A 24,101-nucleotide genomic window follows, 5' to 3' on the forward strand; every position below is an offset into this window, starting at 1 on the left:
CAACACTTGATGTACAGATGTCGCTTCATTGCAACAGCGTTGACGCACTGCGACTGTACGCCCACTACGTAACCCAGTCTGCTCACAACTGCCTGGTCCAATGCATATCTACTGTTCGTAGTTGGTGGTTTAAAGCTGCCACCGTACTACTTGCAGCGCTGATGTCGCTTCTACAACCAGTAGCTTTTTGGCTGGACTGCGTATGTTCTAAACTCTGATTTCTGCACCCGGGCAGTATAGACATCAACGTCACTCCGCTACAGTAAACACAGAGAAGTTGCTGCCCTACGACAGCTCTTAATCAGTAGTGGCATCGCTTCCGTTTATAGGCATACATAATGGAGCTGTTCCCGGGAGACGCAGAATCTCTCGCCAATTATCGAAGCGGCAGAGCGCCCTGGCGAAAGAGAGCGCGCAGCTAACGGCGCACACGCGCCGGGCGACTGTCGCGCTTAAATCGGCGCTTTATGGCTCTCCTGGTGGCCCCGGCCACAAAAAAGATTTAACGGACTGCCGACTTATTGCCTCGGCCCCGCAGGAAACAGGAGAAGGTGCTAACTTACCGCGCACAGGCCCGCCCACAACGGTGCCTGTGTTCTGCCGGCCGCAGTGGGGACAACCCTCCCCTGCGTCAGCTCGCGTTTCGGGGGCAGTGATCCTCCGTGCAATAAAGACTGTCAAGAGATTTCTGTGCGAACATAATGGAAAACGAGGATATGATAAACACTTATCCGCTCTGCGCATTTAACACTGTGGCCCTGGTTGAAATAGCTGTCGTAGTAGCAGCAGTAGTATTTGTAGTACCTGTCGAAGAACATGAAAAGGAAACAGTGGTTGACAACACAGAGAGACAGTGTAGTAATTACGAAGGCTTTCCCGGCGTAATAATTGATAATATTCTTCTCGGACGTGCAGCAGGATAAAAAAAATGGCTCTGAGCACTATAGGACTTAACATCTGTGGTCATCAGTCCCCTAGAACTTAGAACTACCTAAACCTAACTAACCTAAGGACATGAGACACATCCATGCCCGAGGCAGGATTCGAACCTGCGACCGTAGCAGCCGCGCGGTTCCGGACTGCGCGCCTAGAACCGCTAGACCACTCAGCCGGATCAGAACGTCATTTTGACACAATATTTCAGCGGTCCAACTGGCCGCCATCTTCATGTGAGAGTGCTGGTACACGATCTACATCTACATCTACATTTATACTCCGCAAGCCACCCAACGGTGTGTGGCGGAGGGCACTTTACGTGCCACTGACATTACCTCCCTTCCCTGTTCCAGTCACGTATGGTTCGCGGGAAGAACGACTGCCGGAAAGCCTCTGTGCGCGCTCGAATCTCTCTAATTTTACATTCGTGATCTCCTCTGGAGGTATAAGTAGGAGGAACGATACCTCATCGAGAAACGCACCCTAGCGAAACCTGGACAGCAAGCTACACCGCGATGCAGAGCGCCTGCCGTGCAGTCTGCCACTTGAGTTTGCTAAACATCTCCGTAACGCTATCACGCTTACCAAATAACCCTGTGACGAAACGCGCCGCTCTTCTTTCGATCTTCTCTATCTCCTCCGTCAACCCGATCTGGTACGGATCCCACACTGATGAGTATAGGTCGAACGAGTGTTTTGTAAGCCACCTCCTTTGTTGATGGACTACATTTTCTAAGCACTCTCCCAATGAATCTCAACCTGGTACCCGCCTTACCAACAATTAATTTTATATGATCATTCCACTTCAAATCGTTCCGCACGCATACTCCCAGATATTTTACAGAAGTAACCGCTACCAGTGTTTATTCCGCTATCATATAATCATACAGTAAATTACAGTAAATGATCCTTCTTTCTATGTATTCGCAATACATTACATTTGTCTATGTTAAGGGTCAGTTGCCATTCCCTCCACCAAGTGCCTATCCGCTGCAGATCTTCCTGCATTTCGCTACAATTTTCTAATGTTGCAGCTTCTCTGCATACTACAGCATCATCCGCGAAAAACCGCATGAAACTTCAGACACTATCTACTAGGTCATTTATATATATTTTGAAAAGCAATGGTCCCATAACACTCCCCTGTGGCAGGTCAGAGGTTACTTTAACGTCTGTAGACGTCTCTCCATTGAGAACAACATACTGTGTTCTGTTTGCTAAAAACTCTTCAATCCAGCCACGCAGCTGTTCTGATATTCCGTAGGCTCTTACTTTGTTTATCAGGCGACAGTGCGGAACTGTATCGAACGCCTTCCGTAAGTCAAGGAAAATAGCAGCATCTACCTAGGAGCCTGTATCTAATATTTTCTGGGTCTCATGAACAAGTAAAGCGAGTTGGGTCTCACACGATCGCTGTTTCCGGAATCCATGTTGATTCCTACAGAGTAGATTCTGGGTTTCCAGAAACGACATGATACGCGAGCAAAAAACAAGTTCTAAAATTCTACAACAGATCGACGTCAGAGATATAGGTGTATAGTTTTGCGCATCAGCTCGACGACCCTTCTTGAAGACTAGGACTACCTGTGCTCTTTTCCGATCATTTGGAACCTTCCGTTCCTCTAGAGACTTGCGGTACACGGCTGTTAGAAGGGGGGCCAGTTCTTTCGTGTACTCTGTGTAGAATAGAATTGGTATCCCGTCAGGTCCAGTGGACTTTCCTCTCTCTCCGGAACTCACTTCTCAGCGGATGAGGAAACAACCAAGCTTTGTCGCCATGTGCTGACGTCGACGTACTTTTTATTCAATGGCAAATATTTTGAACAGACTGACAGAGTGGCTATGGGGAGCCCATTGTCCCCAATAGTCGCCAATCTTTTTATGGAGGATTTTGAGCACATAGCGCTGAAGGCGGCGTCTTTAAACCCAACCTTTTTCTGGAGGTACATCGACGATACGTTTATGATATGGCCTCGTGGGAGAGAAGCTCTTGACCGCCTCCTAGATCATTTTAATTCCCTGCATCCTAGCATCAAGTTTACCATGCAGGTGGAAAGTGATGGAATGCTTCCGTTTCTGGATGTTCTGGTGTACAGAAAGGATGATGGGACACTGGGACACAGTGTTTATCGAAAGCCTACGCACGCGGACCGTTACCTGCATGCTTCTAGCTGTCATCCATCGTTCCAGCGTACGGGGATCCTGTGGTTGTTGGCGAGGAGAGCTTATGCCATTTCAGACGGAGAAAGCTAGACACAAGAATTGGACCATCTCACGGCTGTGTTCAAGCAGAATGGCTACACAGATAAACAGCTCCGTCGTGCTTTCCAGTTTGGACCTTCGCCTGAACCACCAGAAGATACCTCCAAATCGGTGGCCTCTCTGCCTTTTGCTGGGAGCATTTCCTCGAAGATAGAAAGAATTCTGAAAAGATATCATATCAAAAGTATTTTTCGTCCGCCAGCCAAGATTGGAGCGCGTCTTGGCTCCGTTAAGGATGACTTGGGTTTGAGGAAGCCCGGTGTGTACAAGATCCCTTGCCACTGTGGGAAGGCTTATATTGGTCAGACAATCCGGACCATTCAGGACCGATGTGCTGAGCACCAGCGGCACACACGGCACACGGTTGCTTCAGCCTGAGAAATCTGCAGTGGCGGAGCACTGTCTCACCGAGGGACATAGAATGCTGTATGATGAGACAAAAATGGTTGCCCCTGCATCTCGCTATTGGGACAGTTTTAAAAGAATCCATAGAGATTCGTTTATCTGATAATCTTATTAATAGAGACAAGGGTTACCTTTTAAGTAAGACTTGGAACCCGGTGTTATCAGACATTAAAAAACAACGGTCTGTGTTTCGATCGCCGGAATAATTTTTAATTTTTGATAGCGATATTTCTTCTTCAGATGGAGTGGACGTCACATGATGGTACAGTAGGTTAGCTGAAACCGAGCGGCTCTTGTCATATATAAAATTGACAAAAATAAGAATTATCCCAAGCCATTGCTTTAGATAGCAGCCAGATTACATTTACTTCAGAATGAATGCTCACTAGTAAATGCCCACAGGTGGAGCCTCTTATCAACAGAAAATTGTAACAGGAGTCACGGCATAAAATATTTGCATAAGTTACGTGTGCATCAAAGGAGAGATAAAGACAACTGTATACATGCCAAGAGCCGCTCGGCTTCAGCTAATGGGATGTACCACCATGTGATGTAACTAGGCCCACAATATCGAAACCTAGATCAAGGGCTAATAAACCTTCGTTTGCAATTCGTTGGCTGATTTTTTCAACCTCTTCAGATTTACACAGTTGCTGTTTCGCAGCCATGTCTAAGATTTCTCTTGTTATCTGAACTTGTCTAGCCAAACAGCTCTTTCCATCTAGAAAAGACAATCGTATCATGAAAACGGAGTGTTCGAGAAACCACACTACCTCCATAATTTCCAGAGCCCCCATTGCTGTCTCCTCTCCCTTCTTTGTTCCATCGTTATGAAGGGGCGTATAGCTACGAAATGTTAAACAAATATGGTAAAGTTTAAATTCCATCTTATTTCGAATTATGTGTCTGCTCTCTATCTCGGTTTTTGCGTCAGTTAGAAATTACTGCCGAAGCGTGACGTAAGAGATGATAAATGTAAATTTTCTTCTAATTACAAGCTTCAGTTGCTGTTTCTGCGTCATTGCCCGTTTGAAGTGAGTTCATAACTGTCATTCCACCTTAATTGTAATCTCTAAAAAATTCACGACTTCTATTTCTGTATGCAGCAGAACATGTAATTACATTACCGTCATCTATCTTCTATAGACGCATTACTGCATTAGCATTACGAGACGCAATTTCAAGAAATGGCAAGCTATGTTCACGAAGGTGGCCGTTTCCTCTGCTCCAACAGCGTACCTTTGCCGTATGGCGCCCTTGGACGATGTCCAGGAACGTTTATCACTGATACATACCGACATACACCTATAGCTCACTACACGGAGTGTGCGACATAATGTGGACAGTGTTAATTGTTCAATATTGGGGACTCGAAACGAATTCATAATGTTTTGGCTAGTCAGCTATTGGAAAGTCACAACTCCAGAAAACTACAGAGAAATGCATGAAGAACTTGCTTGCGTCCGCAAGGAAGTTGCTCATGGACAATTTGGTACAGAATCCACGTTTTTTTTTTTAATTATTGGTTTTCGGAGATGTCCATACAGCTATCCACACACCTGAATGTTACACCGTGTATTAGAATTGGTATGTCATAATACAATTGGTTTCGACAATTCATGGTACGATGTAACATAGTATTAACAAAAGACTGATTCGACATAAAATCGCTGTTGGCACATGTTTGGGATTTTTCCAGTCCAGTCCACATTAATAATTACATATCTAAATTAACATAAAAATGTTCTTTGTATGTCCCGCTGAGGGCAGAGGATTGAATATTTGTGCAAGTCGGAAAAATATGGTCTAGACAGAACAAGAGAACAGCTTACAACAATCACAGTTGTACAGCCATTCGTTTAAATACACCATAATTCAGACACGTACACATAGGAGGTAAAGAGTGACATACATTTAGAGGCTGAGCGTTCTGCATTCTGCAGAGGATCACGTGGGGATGTAATCAGCTAATACAGCGTCGGTCTGCCCCTGGCTGGCGCATAAAGCGCCTATTAGACGGTACGCGTAAACCGTACGCCTATGCACCAGCGTTCCAGGCGTGCATATCTGTAACTACATGCTGGTTCACGTAGATCAAGGACACCATCCACGCGGGACATATCTGGCGCACACGCGCAGTAGACGGTAATAACGCGCGAAACGCAAATAGAACCGTCTGCTCTCTTGTATAGTCGTTCGTTCTACCGTGCGAAACACCGTGTGACATATTGGTACGTCATTCGTTCAAATTATTTATGTGATCTCAAGAATCCTATTTTATAAGAAATTGTTTTCATCATTATTCATGAAGTAATTGTTATTCTATTATGTAGGTTACTGCTGTTCCGAATTACAGACTCGACAGTTAATTTTGTATTACGACACTTGGTTACACAAGTACATGTATACCAAAATTTACAATCTGCACATGGAGAACCGACTTGTTTTTGGAGCTATTGCCCTGGCAGTGACAGTAAATTTTCGGATTAGGGCAGAACGACGACAAAGACGATGTCGTTGAGTTCGACCCTGGCTGAAAAGAAGGAACGAAGGCAGAGTATTATATTGCTTATGAAAGAAGTGAGGCCCGAAGATCCGCAAGAATTTCGAAACTTCGTGAGGATGGACGCGGCCTGTTTCGAGAAGCTGCTGTCTATGATAGAAGGTGGAATCAGCAAGTGTGACACAGTCATGAGGGATATTATCTAACCTTCTCGAAAGTAAGAACTGAATCATATGTTTATACGTTTTGTGATCATACCAGCCTAGATCACTGATAAAATACCAGTACATGCCCTGTTATGTTGCAGGCTGATAGTAACATTACGTTTCCTGGCGACTGAGCAATCTTTTAAGAATCTGGCTTTTAGCTGCAGAATAGCACAGTCCATCATTTCAAAAGTTGCTAATTTTCGTAGTTTCGCCCGTTATACCGCTAGACCAGTACCTTTCGCGGCGCATCGTCGTGTCTTGTAATATCCGCTTTACACGACGGATCTTCGGGCCTCAGTGCTTTCATAAGCAATATCATCCGCTGCCTCCGTTTCTTCTTTTTAGCCAGGGTCGAACTCAACAATGTCTGGCTTTTCGTTTTCGTTGTCGTTCTTTCCTAATCCGAAGATTTACTGTCACTGCCAGGTCAATAGCTCCAAAAACAAGTGGGTCCTCCAGGTACAAAACGTAAATTTAGATACACATGTACCTGTGTAAACAAGTGTCGTAATATAAGACTAACTGTTGAGTCTGTAATTCAGAACAGTAGTAACCTACATAACAGAATAACAATTACTTAATAAATAATGGTAAAAAACAATTTCTTATTAAATAGGAACCTTGATTTCACATAAATAATTTGAACGAATGACGTTACAATATGTCACACTGTCCCCTTGTGTTTCGTGCTGTAGAACGAACGATTTTGCAAATCAGACAGTTCTATATTCGTTTCGCGCGTTATTACTGTCTACTGCGCATCTGCGCCAGGTATATCCCGCGTGGATGGTGTAATAGGTCTACATGAACCAGACTGTAGTTACAGATATGCACGCTTGGGGCGCTGGTGCATTGGTGTTCGATTTACGCGCATCGTGTAATAGGGGCTTTCGACTGGCAGCGCAGGGAGCACTGTTGACGAACTTGTACAGTAGCTTCTAAGTTTCTACGTCTTTGGACGCTAACAAGGTTTGCAGGCCGCTTGGGATCTGATGACCAAGAGTCCGAGATTACTTGCATGGGCGTTTATGTGGTATGTGCTCAGAGGACACTGCAGAAATACGGGGTGAGTCAAAAAGGAATTTACAACTTTGGAATGACATAGTAATTTATCGAGATAACTTACAGAATCCGTAGATGTGCTGTTTTGTAGCAAATAACATCAAGTTTGATTCACGTAGTGCACCATTACCGCACTCCGCCACCAGGAGCGCCAGCGTAGTGCACAGTAGAGTTGGGCAACACGATTCTTTTTCCCGATTCGATTCCTACGATTCAATCTCACTTTGCGAATCGATTCCTACGATTCGTTCACGATTCATTCTAGTCTGTGATGGCACGATTCTTACGGAATGCAAAAAGTTCTACATCTTACTCACAGATGGCGGGACATGTCAAATTGTCAATGGGATTACAATCGAACTGTGTCAAGATAAGATATGCCAGAAATAGTTTATTTATGAGTAAACATGCATACGACGTTACAAGTGTGATTCTCGATTTATACGTGTAATACCTTAATTGATGAAAGGTCACGTTTCATTTGATTGCATCTATTGTTTTATTTCAGTATGCCAGGAGAGAGGAGTCGATTTGTGCGAGAGGTGGTGCAAAATTACATGGTATGCCAGTTTGGTTGTGTGGCTTGAACGTATCTAAATACAGACGTCTGTTTTATAGTAACAAAATCTAGCAGTGAGACAGACGTGGTTTGGCTCGTATCATCCTATTCAAATAAAGTTGAAAGCAAACAGTTAAATAAATATAAATTTTCATTTCCGAGATACCAGCGATCAGAGGAAACCATGTCTAACCTAAAACATATCTAGGATGATTGTTACTATTGGATGTACAGCAAGTCCAACGTGTTCGTATTCGGATAATGTTATACCACCATCTCACAAAATTTTGATACACCTCTACTGTAACATCCAATAGTAACAAAGATTTACGACATTGTGATATAAAATACTTATTGTGTAAAATCGATTGTTTTCAGGAAACACACCAATATAGATAAACTTAAAAATCAAAATCTTTATCTAAATATAACATTCTATCCAAACTGTTAAAGCCGTTCCCAAGAAACATGAAATTCGCGTTTTTATTTAAAAAATTCTTTTGTGTAAAATCGCGTGCTGTAAGGAAAGACACCTACATACAGATAAAGATAAAAACCAAAACCTGAACTACATTCAATACGTACTAACAAAGTATTACGAGATGGCGTTATAAAAACATGTGAAATACCTTTTTTACAATATAAAATTGGGTTTTTACGAATGGAACTATGTAGGATATATACACTGAAAAATTGACTTTTTACGAAAGAATGGAACTATGTAGGTGAACTCAAAAAGCAAAAACAAGTCTAAATACAAAATTTCATTCAAATTGTTAGGGCCGTTTTCGAGATACGCGAAATATAATACATAATCCAAGTGTTATTGCTCGTGTGTAAAGAAGGTGTGTATGTGTTTTGCATTGCATCTGCAACATATAAGAGGTACGTATTTATTCATCATACTTGGATTTCTTGATTTTAATCGTGTGTATTGGGAGCTGTGTACTCGCTGTATATCGTTCCTGTCATCACTAGTTCGTGTATTACTCGCGCAAAATAAGCTGACGTAAATGGGAAATGCCTTTACGCTCGTTCCCATCAGCCACTGCCAAGTGTCAGATTGAGCTTGGTTTTCACAGTAATATTACGGCCCACGAACTTCGTTTGTTCGTTCCGAGCTTCCTTTGTTCACACGCATCCTCCACTTGACTGCCATCTTGCGGTCGTAATCATTCGGCACGACTCGGCATGATTCGGAAGTTGCCTTCGAAGTTCGAAGCATAGCGTACTAAGAATCGATGAATCGTTGGAACTTGGAATCGTCACGACTCGGAAACACGCAATCGCTCTTACGATTCTTTTGACCGACGATTCGTCCGTATCACGATTCGATTCTTACGATTCTTTATTTAGAGTCGTTCAAATGAACGACTCATTCACGAATCGCCACAACTCTAGTGCACAGTTAAAATGGCTGCTTTTACCGTTGCGGAGCGTGCATGCTGTGTGTTTCGGTTTCATCCAACCATGTGGCATGGTGAACACCAACAACTGAAGATTACGCAACCCTGGAACACGTTCGTGACAGACCCATAGTTAATGTGTTTAGTGCCCTTAGCAAATTGAAAGTGTACATCCCTTTCTTCTTCATGGAGAAAACTGTCACCGGTATTGTATATCTAGATAGGCTTGAAAACTTTTTAATTCCACAGATCGAAGAAGTTGACCGAGACGGGATGATTCATTGCCAGCAAGATGGTGCACCATCTCATTTCCTCACGGAAACTGGAAGTTTCCTCGATAATCACTTGCCGGCCGGTGTGGTCGAGCGGTTCTAGGCGCTTCAGTCCAGAAGCGCGCGGCTGTTACGGTCGCAGGTTCGAATCCTGCCTCAAGAATGGATGTGTGTGATGTCCTTAGCTTAGTCAGGTTTTAGTAGTTCTAGGTCTAGGCGGCAACGGCCTTGCCGCAGTGGATACACCGGTTCCTGTGAGATCACCGAAGCTAAGCGCTGTTGGGCGTGGCCGGCACTTGGATGGGTGACCATCCGGCCGCCATGCGCTGTTGCCATTTTTCGGGGTGCACTCAGCCTCGTGATGTCAATTGATGAGCTACTCGACCGAATAGTAGCGGCTTCGGTCAAGAATACCATCATAACGACTGGGAGAGCGATGTGCTGACCCCACACCCCTGCTAACCGTATCCTCTTCTCAGGATGACACGGCGGTCGGTTGGTGCCAGTGGGCCACTCGTGGCGTGAAGACGGAGTGCATTGGTCTAGGGGACTGACGACCCCGGATGTTAAGTCCCATAGTGCTTAGAGCCATTTGAACGATTTTTGAGATCACTTCCCCGGTCGGTGTATGGGCTGTGAAGGGCCAATCGCATGGCTATCTTGCTCCATAGATTTGACATCACTGGATTTCTTTATCTGCGGTTTCACAGAAGACCGTGTCTATGTTCCTGCCCTGCCATGCAATTTAACCGACCTGAAAAATGGAATCTACGCTACCACAGCACAGGTTACCCCCCGACCTTCTTCGACGATTGTGGAAAGAAACTGATTTCCAGTAGGATATTTGCGCATCACGAATGGTAGTCACATCGAACCAAGAATTGACACTTACTTAAGTTGTTTGCTACATAATACAGATTCGGTAAGTTATCTCAATAAATTTCTATATCATTCCAAAAATGTAAAGTCCTTTGTGAGTCACTCTGTTTATGATTTGGATATTCTTCCTCTCCGCATCAGTCAGTAACAACGCGGCTGCTACGGACGCAGGTTCGAATCCTGCCTCGGGATGGATGTGTGTGATTTTTTAGGTTAGTTAGTGTTAAGTAGTTCTAAGTCTAGGGGACTGATGACCTTAGATGTTAAGTCCCATCATAGTGCTTGGAGCCATTTGAACCATTTTTCCCCTCCGCAAACACATACAGGGGTGCCGCTTGGGCTGAGCCAGAATCCACCGTTGATGTTAGTGTTAATACAAATTTTATGGGTGTCCTCGATGTACATGATACAGTGTTAAGCACGATCTTACTCGTTGCCGCTGTGTTGCAAATAACTGGAATGGTATGAACAGTGTTAGAGTGCCTTTCTGCCCCATTTTACACGGATCCTTATCCAATCTGCAAGAGCTTCTCGGTCACGGTGTTCCTTATTTAATCAGCTGTTCGAAGCACTCTAGATTGTCGATTCGTTTGACCACCAGTCGTGAGGCGCTTACAGTTCGTCAAGCTTCAAACGGCGGCTAGTCTGGATACCAGCTGGTCATTACAATAATGTGAATCGACATACCAGTCCAATACCTACTGGGCGTTACGAAAGCCATCGCCGACGGTTGCGCAGCGAGGGCAGCCTCCGCGTAGGCAAATGCCGAGTTGGACCAAACATAGGATCAGTAAATTAGGCCTAATGGCGGGGTGTGGGAACGCGGCGGCAGCGGTTACAGAAGCGGCGATACAATCGGGGCCGAGTGGCAGCGCTCGTTTCGTGGAAGCGTCCGAGTGAGGCGAGATTTCGGCCTTCGACCCGGTTCCGGAGAAGCACGGCGAGGCGCGTGGGACGTCGCTGGCGCCACTCCGCCGGCGCAGCGCCACAACTCACCTGCTCAGTGTCTGGACCGCGCGAGCGGACTCACCGCGGCTCTGCTGCTAATCCCGATGGACAGCACTGGGCGTCGCAGCCGTCTTCATCAGTCTGTACACGAGTGACTGGGAGTTTCTTGCAGCGACGTCCATAAACAAAATTTTCTCAGTGGTCAGCCCGCGACATGCTTCAGCTAAAACGCCGGCCTTCGCAAATATTCATCATATTGATAACCGTTAGCTGCATGACAACAGGGACCGATGTGTTTCTCTCTTATACAGGGTGACTTGCCGACGCTTAGAAAAAGGCCACCAGCTCGAAATATCGCAGATGTTGTAAGGTGGCTATAATTTCGCACCTTACAAGCACTCATCCACATACTGATGATTTTCACGAGTTTGCAGCCGGGTTCCATCGTCCTGACGACAACACGATATTTCGGCGGACCATCTCAGATCACCAAATTACTCGTACTTTTCAATTTGGACCTCCACGAGAACCAACGGTGGACACTTCCAAGTCAGTTGCTTTTTTACCCTTCGTGGGAAGTATTTCTTCGAAAATTTCAAGAATCCTCATGAAATATGATATTAAAAGCGTCCTTATGCCTTTGGCCAAAACTAGATCCCTTCTTGGATCGGTTAAAGATGATTTGGGTCTGAGGAAGCTTGGGGTATACAAGATTCCCTGTCACTGCAGAAAGGCCTACATTGGACAGACTGTTCGTACAGTTCAAGATCGATGTGTGGAATATCAACGGCATACACGTCTGCTCCAGCCGGAAAAATCAGCCATTGCTGAACACTGTCTTAATGAAAGGCACAATATGTCGTATAATGAGACGCAAATTATTGCCTCGGCTTCTCGTTACTGGGATTGGGTATTTAAAGAATCAACTGAAATACGTCTGTCTGATCATATTATTAATAGAGATAAAGGTTTTTCTTTAACTAAGACGTGGAATCCTATTTTATCACACATAAAACAACACCGGTCTGGTTTCCGACCGGGTGCATTTTAATTTTGCGATTCCTCGCGTTTGACAGTTTTCACCGCTGGCGCTGCTGCAATTCTTCGCCTCACAGAGGGCAGCTCTTCCGTTGCTCGCGCACGCGCAACGGCCAGTACCCGCAGTACAAAGGAGCCGCCGAATCTTAGGTCTCTTCATCTCCACCCTCTCCACCCGCCCTCACCCTTCTCCCCTCTTGGCAGGTCCCCGGACTCGCACACGCTACATGGACTTTCGCGCACCGGAGATCATCGCCAACTGTGTCTCGTGTGTGTGACGTCGTTTAGTGTTTTTAGTGTCCGCCGTCACGCTTCTCCGTTCACTTGTGCCATCGGATTCATCTGTGTTATGTGCGCCGTGTCAACGTGTTCTCAGTGTCTTTCTCATCGAGTGTGAAAGGCTCCGTGTTCTTTGTGTGACTGTGACCACTATTTTTTGCCCGTCACTATGTTCCTTTTCATTCTCCATTCTTGTACTGTGATTGTCAACTCTATGGCTGAAGAGCGGCGTAGCATGCCGCTGCCAGCCTACCTGATTGTTCAGGTGTTAAAATAACAATAAAGTAAAAAAAAAAAAAATTAGGTCTCTTCAGTTCCGGCGTGATTGTGCACTCAATCTCACCTGAAGATGGCGGCCAGATGGTCCGCCGAAATATCGTGTTGTCGTCAGGACGATGGAACCCGGAGCCGGCCAGTGTGGCCGAGCGGTTCTAGGCGCTTCAGTCCGGAACCGCGCGACCGCTGCGGTCGCAGGTTCGAATCCTGCCTCGGGCATGGATGTGTGTGATGTCCTTAGGTTACTTAGGTTTAGGTACTTCTTAGTTCTAGGGGACTGATGACCTAAGATGTTAAGTCCCATAGTGCTCAGAGCCATTTGAACCATTTTTTTTATGGAACCCGGCTGCAAACCCGTGAAAATCATCAGTATTTGATACGTTATCACACTAATCCACATACTTTGCCGTGATCTACAAACACAATTAGGTATCATGTGATAGGTTGTACATCGTATATATGAATATATAAAGGAGTCTGACATTGTCACTTCCGTCTTGTAAATAACTGTTAACGCTTATTGCGTGAAAGGTGACGAAAAAGGTGGCTGAGTGTCTTCATTATAAAAACAGCGTAATGAATGATTGCCTATACTAGTAGAGGTTGGAACGCCAGTGGAAATGAAACTGTTGGCGGAACTGAAGCCTAGGGTCGGAGGCCCACACAGGTGTGTTGGTCTTGCTTAAACACAGGAAATAGCAAGACGGACGTCGTAGCACCTTAGCCCTGGAGCACAATAGAGTCGCGACCGGCAGATAATGTAGTCAAATGGTTCAAATGGCTCTGAGTACTATGAGACTCAACATCTTAGGTCATCAGTCCCCTATAACTTAGAACTACGTAAACCTAACTAACCTAAGGACATCACACACATCCATGCCCGAGGCAGGATTCAAACCTGCGACCGTAGCGGTCGCGCGGTTCCAGACTGTAGCGCCTAGAACCGCTCGGCCACAATGGCCGGCGATAATGTAGTCGAACCGGAAGGACTATACTTCGGAAACGCTGAAAATCTTGGACGCAGGTGAGAGGAACGAAGAAGCGGCACCTCGGAAACCACACAGGCTGAGTTATTTCCAAGGATTTTTACTCAGGCGCATACCAATGCACGAGTATAAGTTTTTCCTCACAAACTTTCCGTGATGGACGGCAAAAGACTAAAATATGGTTGGTTGGCGTTCGGAAGAATCTGTAGAGAGGGAGAATATTCTTTGGTTTCGGGAATATGATTCGTTTTCGGAATTACGAGGGTGGGGAGCCAAGCCTTCCTGGGAAGACGTGGTCTTCCGTTTTGAGCTCCTGCGTGTGACGGTCGCTCAGTAGCAGCTTCTTGTTGGTACTGCCGGACTTGCTGTCTTTGCTCCCACGAGATTTTATAGTCAGAACGGTTAGGCATTGCACTGTTGTGAACTTATACGAGTCTGGACAATGCCTCCGGGTTGGAAGTCGTCGTTGAGTATGCAGCGATCAGTGATTGAGAGCACTTCTTCTCCCTACACTTACGTTGAGACGTTATCTGAACCCTTTCCTTGTGGCTGGGAGTTCGCGTTTCTCGTCTGTAGAACACAGAGTGGAGAAGACAGTATTACAGTATAGTAGTCAGAGGACGGCCTTCAGCCGTCCTACTGTTTGAAAGAGTTTATTTTGTGGCTGAAGTTTTTCCATCGTCACACACGTGTACGAGAACCATCACTCCGACGCACCTGACGCAGTACACACAGTGATATTGCTAATTACTTTGGCTTATTAGGGACTATAAGGCTAAACAGCTGTCATCACGGCCGCGCGGGATTAGCCGAGCGGTCTATGGCGCTGCAGTCATGGACTGTGCGGCTGGTCCCGGCGGAGGTTCGAGTCCTCCCTCGGGCATGGGTGTATGTGTTTGTCCTAGGGATAATTTACGTTAAGTAGTGTATAAGCTTAGGGAATGATGACCTTAGCAGTTAAGTCACATAAGAATTCACACACATTTGAACATTTTTTTGAGCTGTCATCACGTAGGATTTATTTCCACTGACGCTGCACTCCATTGTAGATCATCTTTAAAAGTAGTGTCTTCTTGTGTCTGGTACATAGATGATGCCAGTCATTTCGCGTTATTTATATTAGATCGCGCAGTCATAATAAAAGGGCAGAGTTGGTCAATGGATCAGTAATTTTAGTTAGGAAATATAAACATTTCTGATAAAGATTGTTTTAATATACAATAAATGTATGAGCAGCAACAACGTTTATAATTTAGTATAATTAGTTCCCTGTTAAAGAGCATTAAGAGATCCTAAGATCTGCTTCAGGTGGTAGTCAGATAGGGCCAAATCTTCATTTTAGCGTTAGTTATTTTCCGTTGCGCACAATCATTTAACACCCGCCTGCAGTAGCATCTTGGAATGTCTACACGAAAATTCCTCCTCTAGTTATTTTGTTTGGATAACAGTTTAGTTTATAACGAACAACAAGATATTTGTTTATTGGAGTGCCATTTGTGGAACGCCTAAGCCTGCAAATGGCAGTTGCGTGCGGTGGCACGACAAGCAGCCGCGCGTGCGACTTCGTGGATCGTGTCGACAATAGGTATGAAACGTCCCCTTAGAAAAATTACACATGACTGTGTTTAAACTGACACACAATATTTTTAGCGCAACGCAATCTGACTTTCAAAAATCCCTACAAAAGAATGGCCCTGACTAACACTAACCTATACCTTTCACAAATCACTTACCTCACAAAAATCTTCGTTACTCGAACTACTGCAATACAGCGAGCGCCACTACTGCCCGCTAAATAAAAGATTCAAACTACTGAAGGCACTAACTACTGATAGGTATATTAGCAAATGAAAGATTTTGATAGAGAACAAACAATGTATTTACCTTAATAATGTTCAAAAGTCATAATATATATATCAGTTCATGACATCCAGTCTTACAAATTTCAAAACTCTGCCATCTCTCTCCCACATCTACCAATGCTGGCGGCTCACCTCCAACTGCGCAACGCTACGCGCTGTTAACAGCCAACTGCCCAACACTACAATAGCCAACAACTATGCAAACCAGCCACAGACTGCACACAGCACAGCCAGTGATTTTCATACAGAGCGCTATGTGGCGTTACCAATAAAAAAACCTATACTGTCTACTTACACGTGACGGATGCTTACAACAAAAATTGTGGCATATTCTCCTGACGACATACGCCAAACAGCTCTGCCGGACAAGCGTGGAGCAATGGCCGGGTTTCCAAAGTTAAAACTCTCTGTCGTTTGAAATTTTTTGGCAGTTAAAACTTGTCGTTTGCCCTACCAACTGTGATCTCCAAGCACTGGGACCTGTCCTTACAGCTTTACTTCCGCCGTACCTCATTCCCACCCTCTTTCGTTCGATTGAGTACTGAAACTTTCCATGTATTTTGCAACCAACGTGCTTCTTTTAGACGGACAGGAACCAGTGGCCAGATTTGTCTGTGACTTAGCTATTTACCACCCTTTTCTCCGCAGCTTCGCCCATGCACGAGTATGACATACAATGCACACATCTACTTCTCCCCTTCCGTTGGGTCGTCTCCTCCTCTTCTCCCTCTGCCAGTCTTCTCTTCACCCTTTGGTAATCTTGCTCTGTCCATCTCCTCCATCTCCACTCTCTTTCCATCTCCTCGTCCCCTCTCTCTGTCCATCCCCTCATGCCCCTCTCTCTGTATCCATCTCCTCCTGTCCCCCCTTTCTGCCAATCTCTCCTGTCACAACCATGGCCATCCACATGTGTGGTTCCTACAAAAGAAGTTGATAAACCAGGCAGCACTACTCCACCACAACAAGCCTACATGTCAAGGGTTTGAAAACCTTGCCCATGGTTGGTAGGCTGCCATGCAAAGCAGGTCGACACGGCAGGTCGATACTGTTCGCACACATACGGCTGTTGTGCATGGCAGCCAATAGGACAGAGTCTGAAAAAATACCTTTTTTCCTGTCTCTCCGCACCTCTTGGAGCTAGGATGTGATAAATCCCATGGTGCTAATACTGGTTAAGTTTGCCAATTGCCTATTAAATTTGGCTGAAATTGATCTAAAGGTTTGGGAGGAGATGCAAGGCAGACATACTTATACATACTTGCAGTACAGAGAGGAGGCAACTTCGCCTGCAGACACATTGACACATATATTACTCGAATCTCTTCCTCCTTCCTCTCTTGTCCATCTCCTTCTCCCCACACCATCAACGTCCAGCACCACTTCCCCCTTTCTCTGACCAACCCATCAGTTAATGCTCATGGAATTGTTTGGTGTCTATAGTGATTTGGAGTGTCTAGTTATTATGAACAGAAATATCTATGAGCTGTTGATAATAACTGCCCACTCAGACAGCCGAGCACATTAACGCTTCTGGGACACAGGGAAGAGTGCCCGCCCCAAATCGAATCCACTCGCCACATTAACTACGAGGGCCGGTGTGCTGGAGAGCCTGCATGTGGTTTCTCACATCCGACTAGATGAATACTGTGTACTCACATCTCGCCTCGCATGATTCGCAAACATTTAGAAAACTTTCTCACACTTGCACATGTAATAGCACTAGACGCCAAAAGGTGTGGTGTACAACTTCTATCTAGTGGAGAAGTTTTGACGTCAGCAAGGGCACCTGCTACCACTAGCAAGCCGAAATACCTCGTATCACGCTCAACCCATGCAGGCACAGGATAAGCCAGAAAGAAGAAGAAGATTGGTAATGACTAGACAGTCTAAACCGCTGCAGCCGCTACAAAATTTTGTGAGCACTGACTGAAATAAACTTTACAGCTAAAACTAATGTTTTACTGAAGCTCTGCAGGCCGTTGTAGCCGAACGGTTCTAGGAGCTGCAGTTTGGAACCGCGCGACCGCTACGGTCGCAGATTCGAATCCTGCCTCGGGCATGGATGTGTGTGATGTTCTTAGGTTTAAGTAGTTCTAACTTCTAGGGGACTGATGACCTCAGAAGTTAAGTCCCGTAGTGCTTAGAGCCATTTGAACCATTTTTTTTTTTTTTACTGAAGCTCTCAGCCAACAACATAGAAAATATAAACTAAATGGAATAACTAAAAACCCAGCGACTGAAAAGAGCACTGTGTATACGCTGTCGAATAGCCATCCACCTCCTTAAAAGGAATAAAATAAAATAACCAGTGTCAGAATTTCATCGAAGTGCGGCTTATCCTGTTTGCAACGTTGTCTTCCTGTGCATCTACATCTACATCAATATCCCGAAAGCGACTTAACGGTATGTGACGGAGGGTACTTTCCTGTTCCATTCCCGAATGGCGCTTGGGGACAATGATTGTCGATAAAAATATTGTTTGGACACTTTTCAACCTTTATCCTGTAAGACTCTCAACTAATGACGTGTAGCCGTGGTTTGAAGACGTGAAGTGCCCAAAAAACATCCAATGGCTTTTCGATTCGAGCCATGGCGTATTGCAACTTATGTCTTAGCTCAATAAAATAATGGTCCTATGCAGTGGGACTATTGGTCTGATAGTTCCATACCACAGTATCGCTCCTCAATTCCTTACGACTGCAACGTGGTACTGTAGTTTTTATTTGCGCACTAAACGTGCAGTTAGGCAGGGGAGAGATGACACGAGTAGACTGCAGGCCCCACGCCGAACAACATTGAGCTGCCAACTGCGCAGGGCACGTCCGCCTGTGAGTCGCCTCATGCGAAGCGCATCGTACAGGCAGCAGGCGCACCACGGCACGCCCGTCTCCATTCGCAGTGCGTACCCATGCGGCGCACGCACTCTACGCCGACGCCTTCATATAGGCCTGCTTGCGCGCATGACACTATGCGCGTCAGCAGCAGCACTCATTTGTGACAGCCAGCTCGTAAGAGGCAATCAACGACACGTAGCATATCACACACTTTCTAAACCATACGGATAAACGTTACTCTCTCCAGCCCAGGCTGCGGGCGAAGAGCAAGCACGTACCAGTTACGCTCATTTTCTAGGAGGGGACGAGAATGTTCCCTATGACAAGGATCACCACAAACAGCTGCGCAGTAACTGGAAACCCGGTGGCACTAAAGCGATTCAGTGTAGATTCCTTTGAATCAATAATTTTACCTTGGAACTCTTCCATTTGGTCCGTGTTTGCACAGAAAAACAACGATATCGGAAACTGAGTCCGCCTTGATGCAAAACGCCTTGTTATTCGTTTATTTCTTTAATTTCCCAAACTAGTTTAGGCGACAAATATCACCGTCCTCAATGGGTTTTTTAATCTAAAACATGCAGAAAATAGCATGGTTATACAAACCACAGTGACACATTATTACATTTTTACTATTCGTTTTTTGAAATATAGTTTTCTATGGATACTTTCAAACCACCTCATTTATTGTATGTTAGAGCATATCCATAGGAAACTATAGTTCAAAAAACGAATAGTAAAAATGTAATAATGTGTGACTGTGTTTGTATAGCCATGCTATTTTCTGCATGTTTTAGATTAAAAAGCCCACTGATGATGGTGATATTTGTCGCTGAAACTAGTTTCGGAAAATAAAGAAATAAACGAATAACAGGGTGTTTTGCATCAAGGCGGACTCAATGTCTGATATTGTTGTTTTTCCTTTGAATCAGTATTTTAAAGCTATGACAAGAAACTCAAGGTCTGCTCGCACGTATTTGTTTGCAAGGGAGAGAAATAGGTCAGAGCGCTTCATGTCAATTGTTTATGAACAAATGATAGTATTAAACAAACAAGAGCACGAAAACGTAAAGAACCTTTGTCCGATTGAAAATACGGAATATTTACTGTCGCCCATCAGTATTAGACACCCAGTCAACAGAAATGTATTTCAAACTAACTGTGACTTCTGCAGCCATGATAGAAAACATAGTTTTCACTAAGCCTCTACATCTTTACAAAAGTCCTAAGGAAACACACGTGCTCTCAAATACAAGCACTATAGTGTATTAATAAGTTTATAGGGATTCAGAAGAAGCTGAAAGCGTTTGTCATTGAACATTCCTCCTACAGCAGAAGGTATTTTAAAATCGTAAAATATTAACGACAATCAGTGTGCACAGGATAAGTTCAGCTACAATTGGAGTCGATGCCAGTTGTGGTAAGACAATAGTAGTCTACGTTCATATATCTGTATTTTCAATATATGTAAGCTACGGGGAACAGGTAATAATTCATGATACAATTCTCTCTCATGCATAAAGGCGATAGCTTTTACGAAGGAGCTGACATTTGCAGCTTAAAGAGTAAATAAGATGTGTGCACAACCTCTAAAGATGGTAGACGTTAGGTTTTGCAAGTCAAATCGAAGTTGAGTGTCTCACCTTTAAAAGCTTAAAAGGAAAGGTTTAAGTCCACGGCCATGCTACCGTTCGTACGGCGTCTATCTTCTAAAACAGATCGTATCCTCTCTAAAAGTAAAGTCAAGGTTACTTTTCTTGTTGGCTGTGTGAAGGATGACCTCATTCTACGGAATGAGGGCATGTATAAGATTCCCTGTCAGTGTGGTTTTCATATATGAGACATACTTCAGGTACGGTTCAAGAACGTTTGATGGATCATCGAAGCCACACCCCCGCCTGCTACAGCCTCGTAAATATGCCGTGGTCGAGCATTGTACCCACGCAGGCCCAGGTACGGACTACGGAAGTCCAAATTTTTAACATGTCTTATTCTCCAGTCCTCCAGTCTTCCACGAAGCCAATGAAGTTCGTTCGACGAGTGATTAATTAATATTTATGATGGTTTTAATCTTCGTAAAATGACAATAGTTAGCTCTATTAGATAACAGTACCCCTGCCGACCAGAATTTGTAACACTGTAACACAGACGGCGTCATGGCGGCATATATCTTTACCTCCTACGTGACATTTCTTCCGCTATGATCTTTCTTGGACGCATGCGTAATTGGGTCTCCCTATCGGCATACAAGGTAGACGGGAGCGTTTTACCATCCTCGAGTCTACACTCTCAATATATAATTAGGCAACACTTACAGACAATCGTCCATTTATCAAAACATCAAGAGAAAACCAATCAAAACCCATACGAAGACTATTACTTCGTCCGACAACCACACCAGTTCCTTCGTCCAAGAACAGCTAAATTCGCTTCATGAACGTCCAAAACACACTTTACACATTACGTAAACAGTAACATCATACACACTTACAGCCTCTCTTTTTCCTGTTCATCCATAGCACAGTCTGAATTCGAAGAGAAAGCTTTTGACAATGTTGACTGGAATACTCACTTTCAAATTCTGAAGGTGGCAGGGGTAAAATACAGGGAGCGAAAGGCTATTTACAATTTGTACAGAAACCAGATGGCAGTTATAAGAGTCGAGGGGCATGAAAGGGAAGCAGTGGTTGGGAAGGGAGTGAGACAGGGTTGTAGTTTTTCCTTAATGTTATTCAATCTGTATATTGAACAAGCAGTAAAGGAAACAAAAGAAAAATTCGAAGTGGGAATTAAAATCCATGGAGAAGAAATAAAAACTTTGAGGTTCGCCGATGACATTGTAATTCTGTCAGAGACAGCAAAGGACATTGAAGAGCACCTGAACGGAATGGACAGTCTCTTCAAAGGAGGATATAAGGTGAACATCAACAAAAGCAAAACGGGGATAATGGAATGTAGTCGAATTAAATCGGGTGATGCTGAGGGTATTAGATTAGGAAATGAGACGCTTAAAGTAATAAATGAGTTTAGCTATTTGGGGAGCAAAATAACTGATGATGGTCGAAGTAGAGAGGATATAAAATGTAGATTGGGAATGGCAAGGAAAGCGTTTATGAAGAAGAGAAATTTGGTAACATCGAATATAGATTTACGTGTCAGGAAGTCGTTTCTGAAAGTATTTGTATGGAGTGTAGCCGTGTATGGAAGTGAAACGTGGACGATAACTAGTTTGGACAAGAAGAGAATAGAAGCTTTCGAAATGTGGTGCTACAGAGGAATGCTGAGGATTGGATGGGTGGATCACATAACTAATGAGGAGGTATTGAATAGAATTGGATAGAGGAGAAATTTGTGGCACAACTTGATTAGAAGAAGGGATCGGCTGGTAGGGCATATTCTGAGGCATCAAGGGATCACCAATTTGGTATTGGATGGCAGCGTGGAGGGTAAAAATCGTAGAGGGAGACCAAGAGATGAATACGCTAAACAGATTCAGAAGGATGTAGGTTGCAGTAGGGACTGGGAAATGAAGAAGCTTGCACAAGATAGAGTAGCATGGAGAGCTGCATCAAAACAGTCTCTGGACTGAAGACCACAACAACAACAGTGGTCTGTGACACTTTGCTAGTGTTACGTGATCAGTAATTTCATTTTGCTCTGAAGATAGCTGAGTGAGTTACAGCCGAAATATTAGCGGAAGGCAAAGTGTGGTTACGTCACAATGTATCCTTGGGTCTAGCGTAAAAGCTTTTGAAAACCCCAAAATCACTTAATTTTTATATTAAAATGGAATATGTAAGAGAAATCGCCGTTGCAATCTCGTTGTGGGCCTACACCCGTAATTAGTTACGAAGTAATCGATTATTCATTCAGAACAGAATAGCTGATTGCAGTTTTCTTCTTCACCGCGATTTCGCTCCTGCGTCTTCACAGTGCGTCGGGTAGTATTCATCGTACAATCAGGGAAAGCAGAGAAATCCTCTGTACCAAACACACTAGATGCAAACCTTCTCCTGCAAACAAATACTTCCCGCCGCATTTCCCCTTGTTAGATACATTTGTCGGGAGTTTAAAGTAAAGAAATGAAATGAAATGTCGTGTGGCTAGGGTCTCCCGTCGGGTAGACCGTTCGCCTGGTGCAGGTCTTTCGGTTTGACGCCACTTCGGCGACCTGCGCGTCGATGGGGATGAAATGATGATTAGGACAACACAACACCCAGTCCCTGAGCGGAGAAAATATCCGACCCAGCCGGGAATCGAACCCGGGCCCTTTGGATTGACAGTCTGTCACGCTGACCACTCAGCTACCGGGGGCGGACTAAAGTAAAGAATAAACACCTAAACAGGTCTATAGCTATTCTCCGTAAACAATCAGCTCCAATTGGGCGCACCTGCCTGCATGTTACGAGACGTGAGTTGCCATCCCGTGGGAAAGGAACCGCCATTGTGTGGCGGTGTGCAGGTCAGTCAGGTAAGGACACTCGGCTGGACACGGGAAGGGTGTGCCCCATTGTCAGGACTGGCGCCGAGGCGTCCCACTGCGAACCGCCGCAGAGAAAGCCAGAGTACGGTCTTCAAGTCGTGAAGGCTGCAGCGCCGGTGGGGATTAACGCACAGCCAGAAACCGGCGCCAGCCCCTTGGGTGGTCCCTCCAGGTTTCGCAGAAAAATGTCGCCCATCACTTCCCCGCGCCAGTAACGTCGCCAAGAGCGCTGCTTCCAAACGTCTGCGTCTACATATATACTCTGCAAGCCAACTTCCAGGGTGTGGCGAAGGATGTTTCGTGCACCACTGTCAGTTTCCCAATTTGCATCTACATCCATACTCCGAAAATCACTGTGAAGTACATGGCTGAGAGTATTCTACCAATTGTTATGGCTTTTTCCTATTCCATTAACGTGTCGAGTGCGGTAAGAATGACTCTTTATACGCCTCTGCAGGTGCTGTAATTAAATTCGTCTTGTCCTCACGATTCCTATGGGAGCGATGTGTAGGGGCTTGTAGCCGGTAGCCGGTTCTCGAAACTCTCTAAGCAGGCAACTTCGGGAACGTCTGTCAGTTGAGTTCTTTCGACGTCTCTGTCACACTCTCCCGCGGCTCGAACCTGTAACAATTTGTGCTGTCCCTTTTCTATGCTGGCTCGGTATCCCCTTTTACTCCTATTAGGTATGAGTCCCAAACACTGGAGCAATATTCTACGATGGCTTGCACAAGTGGATTGTAAGCAATCTCCTTTGTAGACTGATTGCATTTCCGCAGTATTCTAACAACAAAGCGAAGTTTGCTACTTGCCTTACCCATGACTGAGCCAACATGATCGTTCCATTTCGTGTCCCTACACAGTGTTACACGCGGGCATTTGTATGAGTTTATCGGCTCCAACTG

The 24,101-nt window shown here is 44.8% G+C and overlaps 1 protein-coding gene and 1 pseudogene across 1 annotated transcript in view; one reads left to right on the plus strand and one right to left on the minus strand.

Annotated features, from left to right (window-relative positions):
- LOC124796313 (semaphorin-5A) overlaps positions 1-24,101 on the minus strand; it is a 666,040-nt gene that overhangs the window by 177,867 nt on the left and 464,072 nt on the right. The window lies entirely within an intron of this gene.
- Positions 9,833-9,949, plus strand: LOC124796574 (annotated as a pseudogene).

This window comes from Schistocerca piceifrons, chromosome 4, assembly GCF_021461385.2.
Source record: "Schistocerca piceifrons isolate TAMUIC-IGC-003096 chromosome 4, iqSchPice1.1, whole genome shotgun sequence".
NCBI classification, from domain to species: Eukaryota; Metazoa; Arthropoda; class Insecta; order Orthoptera; family Acrididae; genus Schistocerca; species Schistocerca piceifrons.